A 7,252-nucleotide genomic window follows, 5' to 3' on the forward strand; every position below is an offset into this window, starting at 1 on the left:
CTTGGAGAGATGAACAACCAACTGGTAGGTCATAACTTAAGCTTTTGGTAACGTCGGTTATTCTTCCTTCTTCTTTCTTATGTTTGAGGACGAACATGGGTTTTAGTGGTGGATAATGTAATGACCCGGAAGGTCATTTTTTGGAAATTTTGAATATTCATTTAACTAGAGTGAGCTAATTGATGGCGAATTATTAAATAACTAATTTTTAATTAATGCTTAATGGGTTAAGTTTATAATTAGTTTAATACAACTTGACCCATATAAGAAAATAATTATTAGGGTTGAGAATTATTGGATCACAATTTAGAAAAAAAAAGAAAAGAAAAGAAAGAGAAGGCAGAACTCATCTGTGCGGACGCAGCGTGAATACGGAAAGGGCGAATTGTTCGTCTCCTCTCCTGTAAGTCAATTTCAAGTTATACTTGCAAATTTGCATATAGCTGCATTAAATGCTCTTTCATATGCCAACATTAATTGTACCTATATATAGTTGACCGAATTGGTGTATGTTAATTGGTTTTGGAGTTTAGTGGAGGCAATCAACATTTATTATTATTATATTAGTATTAAGGGAAATTCATTTAAGGGTATTAAATTATTAATATGCCGTCAATGGCCATTTTGGGATGATTATTGGACAATTAATCATTGGGAAAACTAAAGTGATAAAAGGAGGCGTGTGGGTGTAATTTCTGCATAATTGTTACTATTTTGGTGGGTTGTATCCATGTTAGAAATATTTTTATATGATGATCTAGTTCTCGATTTATGATATAGGTGAAGTTGGAACTTAATTCTAGGCTTGAAATTCAGAGAATATGAGAGTTGACATGTTAATTGATATCGAGCTTAAGAACTTGATTATAAACTTGGGTGGATTTTGGAGTCAAAGCTAAACACATGGTAAGATGAGTGTTGTTAGTTTTGGAATCTTAGTGTGGTCATTTATTTGAATAGATTGCTTTGAGTTGGAAGTTCAACGAAAAGGGAAGGCTCAAGTTCCGGAGTGAATTCTTGATTGATTGAGGCAAGTGAATTTCTAAACCCTTGTTAAGTGTATGGAGTTCATGTATTTCCTTGTAATATGTGTTTAGGGTAATGAGGCTTGGTGATGGGTTGACTTGTCCACATTGATTAATTCTAATGATAAGAAAGGGATAATAAAATGCAATGTGATCAATTGTTTGTGTGATGTGTTGAGAATTGTTTGAAAGGCTTGTTGAATCATTGTTGATGTTGTATTATGATTGTGTTGTTGTGAATTGTGCAATGTTATGAAAATGGTCATCTATTCATTATTTGTGTGAACATGTCATTTGCATTGTTCTGAGACATGGTTGTGACAAGTGTTATGTGCATTGAGAAAGAATAAGAAATAAAGAGGATGTACCATTTCGAGGGACGTATCGCGCGCCCGCGCCGCGATGGATACTATAAGCAAGGATCGTATCGCGCGCCGCGATGGATGCATGGACAGATATGTCCCCCATGGGTCCTGGACTGAGAGACATCGGGTGTGCATCATTAGGTCAGACATGCATCACTATACTTGACATTGCACTTCTTTATTATTGGTGAACATGATCTTGTGTGTTGCTGATCTTGTGAGTGCCTTTCTATGGAACTTGTGACTGATGAATTATTGAGCTTGTTGTTGAAGATATGCAATTGTTAGAGTGTTGTTGTTGAGGATATGAAACTATTGTTGTTGTTGAGGATATGAAATTGTTAGAGTGTTGTGTTGAGCTATGTGCTTTGTAAACTTTGAACTGTAAGGTTGGGCTGGTTTTATACAGATTGTAGTTGTGAAGGTTCGGTTGGGGTGTAAGGAGTACTTGTATTCTATCTCCTTAGCTCGTGTTTAGAGGTTTACTTGTTGAGTACCATGTGGTTTGGTAATCACCCCTTGCTTCTACAAATTTTTGTAGGTTGCGAGCCTAGATTTTTGTGGTACTTGTTATTCTCTTCTTTTTCAAGGCTTCTAGGAGATTTGTGAGGTAGTTGTTTGTCTTCTCAGCGATCCTTCTTACTCCTGTTTATGATGTTGTTCTACTCTAGAAACAATGTCATATGAGACTTGTATTTTTCTTTTGATTCAATTGTAATACTTTAGAGGCTTGTACACGTGACAACTAGATTTTGGGGGTATATTTGAGTTTATTATAAAAATTTCCGCATTTTATTGTAATGGTTGAGTTTTAGGCTGACTTGTCTTGGTGGATTAAAACGAGTGCCATCACGTCCATTTTTGGGTCGTGACATACGAAAAAGAAATTACAATCATTTCGAAGACTATTAAATCAAGTAAGAGAATATATACCAAAATTAGCAGAGAATTTAAAACCATTACAATAAAAATTAAAAAAGATGTAGAATATCAATTTGATAAGAAAGACCAAACACAAATACAAAAAAAAAATTATTATGTAAGAACCTACCTAAACTATATTTTCCGGATTAAAATAAAAAATTTACTTATATAGTAGAATCCGACGCTAGTGAAAAGAGTTATGGAGGAGTATTAAAATATAGGTATGGAGAAGGAAAAATAGAACATCATTGTAGATATTATTCAGTAACATTTACTAATGCAGAAGTAAGATGGAAAATAAATAGGAAAGAATCATATTCGGTATATAAGTGTTTATTATCATTTGAACCATATATTGTATACAACGAATTTATTATAAGAACAGATAATACACAAGTAAAATGGTGGCTAACAAGAAAAATACAAGATTCGGTAACAACAAAAGAAATAAGGAGATTGGTATTAAATATATTAAATTTTACATTTACAATTGAAGTAATAAAAACTGATAAGAATGTTATTGCAGATTACCTATCACGACAAAGCTACTCAAACTGAGACTGAGGAAGAAGATACAATTGAAAAGATACTCAAAATACTACACTTTGTACAAAAGTGGATAGTATGGACAACGAGATACAAAAGCTAAAAACTGATGAAGATAATCTAAAGTCTAAAGCTAGTCAGCAACATGACTATAAAAATGCGGAGCTACGTCGATCGGAAGACGGAAAAAACCCAGAGCTAAAAGGAGACGATGGGAAACTCCTTAAACCCATAATGTTTGTTTAAATACAACTGCAGGTACAAGCAAACAAGTTAGTGATAAACAACATAAAAATGCTAACTTAAACCAGCTATTCACAAAACCATTTACCCAAAGGATACCTAGACATGTGTCCATAGAACCACAAACATCTACATACGCAGATAGTTTGCAAAACCAAAATGAGAAAAAGACATATAACTACATCACACGAACCTATATTGAAAATATCCACAAAATCAAAACCTATTTAAACTGCAACCCCAGATCAACTACAAAAGAACCAAACCAGGATTATTTGACACAAAAGTTATAAGGATATAACAAGTTAATTGCACAACCGAAAACTAATGCTAATTTAGTAAGAACATGTTACAACTACGGACTGTTAAATACCGTATACACATACGATGGAGAAGAAGTTAATGGAAAACCATAACTACACAAAGCATTCGTCACATACAAAAGAGTTACGAAAGGAAATTTATTTTACATAAAATTCTATACAACACCAGCGGAGATATTATACGAGGAAATAAAACCTCCAATACAGGTTATCAAGATAGGATTAACTAAAGATATGATCATACCCGAAGATATCGGACAACAAGAAGAGATATGCAAAATACAGATACCAAGTTTTTATGCCAACAAATGGATAATTGGTATATCAATGATTATACAAGAGCTAGCAAATAACTATTTAAACAGAAACGCTATATGGAGCTACTATGCAAGAGACCAGCTAATGATTTATTCCAATTCAAGGGAGCTAAGGAAAGCAAATATGGATGAAGTCCGAAGATGGATTTTATCACTACTAAAGCCAGAAGAACGACCTACGACACGAGCACTAAAAGAAGGATTTATTTCAGTAGAATTATTAACCAGATATTGCAAGCTAATTGGTCATAAATACCCGGACCATATATGTTCAAAGTGCAACGGAGAAGATAATATAATTCCAGATGTCCAGCTGGAATGATCTAATAAGATAAGACGGAAGAAGATAAGAAGAAGAAGAAGACAAGAAAAAAAAGATAAAATGAAGATAAGGACGGAAGGAGATAAGGGAAAGAAGACACTTGTAAATTCTACTAGTCTTATTATTGAATGTCATGTAAAATAGTCAATAAAGTAGGAAGTGTGCATGTGCATATTAAAAGTAGGATGGACAAATGTAATAAAGAGTATGGGCAAGTATGGGCAAGTATGGACAAGTGTAACAATAATATGGGTAAGTGTAAGTAGTAGGAATGGTAGGTGTATGTAGCACATTATTGTAAGTAGTACGTGAGAATTCCTTTCTATATAAGGGAGGATATATGTAAATGAAAAGGCAATGCCTGAAATATAAAACTTTCTTTCAAAAAAATCTCTCAACTAAAAATTTAGTATTTAGATAAATGGAGCAAAAATCTGAAATCCAATCAGATATTTCAGATAGCATGGCTAAGAAAGAGGCAAAGGTATATTGTTCAAAAAATATGCGGAACTAATTTCATATATTCCTGAATATCATATATATGATTGAATAAATTTATGTTAGTTATTATGTATTAGAATTATTTGAATCATGATTTCTAGTTTATTAGCACACTGGAAATAGGGAGAAAACTTCTATACTATGCCATCCTAATGTTGAAACCGGTAGGCGAGGAAGCCGTTTAGGGGAGTAAACAAAGTTGAGGCGCTGATAAGAAGGAAGTATCCGCTAAAGTACGATGCTAGTAGTGACAGGAAAACATGATAAAGATAATCTAGTTCATAATGATCTAATATGAATTTAATCAATTATGAATATGATAGGAAGGAATAATTTGAAATAAAAAACCTACATAATAAAGAACATGAGTACATACATGCATGATGAAATGATAAAAAACTACGAAACTTTAATCTTATATGTACTTAAAAATATAGAAATAATCGAATTAAGAAGAATAATATGGGAAAAAATATTTAATGATTACGAATCAGAAGATATATTAAATCAAGAATGGTATGAAATAGACCTACATGATTTAGACTTCGAAAGAATAGAATGGTATGATTTAGAAATAAATTCAGATTAAAATGAGCTACGAATATTTACAATATTGGATAAAACCTATGGAAGATATAAAATTATTAGAACAATTAATGGAGGAAAATTTATATATGTACCAAAGAACCGAAGATATGTTATATCTAGAATTTAGATTTTACCATGAATTTCACACTACTACTTCTATGAATTCCTCAGTTACCAATTCCGCACCGAAAAATGGTATCAGAGCTATGGATAATAAGGGACACGGTAAGAAACATACGAGTAGAAAATTAAGAAAAATAAGAAGAAAATTAAACAAATTATATCCGGAATATAAACAACTTAATATCACAAAGACTAATAACGAAAAATTAGATCAATTAATAGATAATATATCTAAAATAGAATATAAATATATTCAATATTTAAAAATACAATGAATAACAAGAATAACGAATATAGACAAAAACTTAATGAAATAATTATAGAAAAACGACAAGAATTAGAACATAGGCAAAATAGACTTAACAATAATATCTTCGCAAGAATTTGTCACAAATCTATAATAGCACACAGAAAGACTATTTTATATCTAGAAATACAAATAAATAACTTAGAATATAAACTACAACATAATTTATAAATGAATAAAGAAGAATACGCAATAGATGAAAAAACATAAGAAAATTATGATTGATTAAAAATAAAGATAATATTTTCTAATTTAGGAAGAAGATATAAGAAAATAGGTGACAATATAAGTTTAATGTTAGAAAAAGAAACGGTAAAACTAGAATATAGTTTAACTGTTATGGTAAGAATAACAAAAGAAAATGAAGAAATAGATAGAAGAACGGAAATTGAAAAAATAAAACAACAAGCAAAAAAGAAAGTACAACAATTAGAAGAAGTAAAAAATACTAAAATAATAGAGCTAGAAAAAGAGCTAGCAATATTAAAAGAAATGTATGAAATTAAACAAAAAGAAAAAGAACAAAAACAAAATTAGCAAATGAGATAATTAAATTTAAAGAAAAATTGCAATTACAAGATGAATCAGAAGAAAAAGAAGAAAATAACCAAGATAATCTACCCGAAATAAGAGTTGATGAAATAAACGATGATGATCTAGAACAACATTCGGAAACAAGCGAAACATATACGGAACTTTTAGCAAACATAGATAATACAAAGAATTTAGAAGTAAATACAGAAGACGTAGAGATGGACGAAAAACCTAGCACATCAGGAGTAAAAAACCCAAAAAAAATTAATCCAAAATATTATAATGAAAATTATGAACAATATGATAAAGAAAAAACTACATGGGATAAAAGATTAAGTAGAAAATGGATGCTCAAACCAATAACTGGACAACATGATTTTTTAGATTTAGACTGTGTAGCAGATATAAATAAAACAATCCAATTATGGATAGGATACATATCAAAACAATTAATAGATAACAAGATAGTAATAGCAGAGGCACCATGATACATAGAAAGAACATTTATAGGAACAGTAAAATTATGGCTACAAAATTTAACAAGTGAAAGCTTAATAACTTTAAGAAATAATAAGAAATTTGATGGTGGAATAGCCACTACAACCATGGAAATATTATATAAATACGAAATAGCTATAAGAAATGAATTTAGTAGTATGACAACAGAGGTAGAAGAACAAAATAAAGAAAAAATCATAAATCAGAATCTAATGACAAAATTAGCAATATGTAATATGTGTTATATAGATGAATATACATGTGCATTTAGAGAATACTATTATAAAGGAACATATAGCACAGAAGAAAGTAAAGAAATAAGAAAATTATATTTTACAAAATTACCAGAACCTTTTAATTCAAAAGTATTAAAAAGTTGGAATGAAGCAGAATTAACGGACACCTTAGGAGCTAGAATGAAATTCTTGCAACGATGGTTTATGAAACTATGTGAAAAGCATAAAGAAGAAATAAAAATGGAAAAAATATTAGTAAAAAACTTAACATGTTGCAAAAATAAAACAGCACCCCAATTTGGCTGTACGGATAGGTATTATAAAAGTAGAAAGAAATATAATAAAAAATATAGATCAAAATATAAATATAAAAAACCAAGAAGAAGGTACTAAGTAAAAA

The sequence above is a fragment of the Solanum verrucosum genome, unplaced genomic scaffold (genome assembly GCF_900185275.1).
Source record: "Solanum verrucosum unplaced genomic scaffold, falcon-dt-bn FXZP01000073.1, whole genome shotgun sequence".
Taxonomy (NCBI): domain Eukaryota; kingdom Viridiplantae; phylum Streptophyta; class Magnoliopsida; order Solanales; family Solanaceae; genus Solanum; species Solanum verrucosum.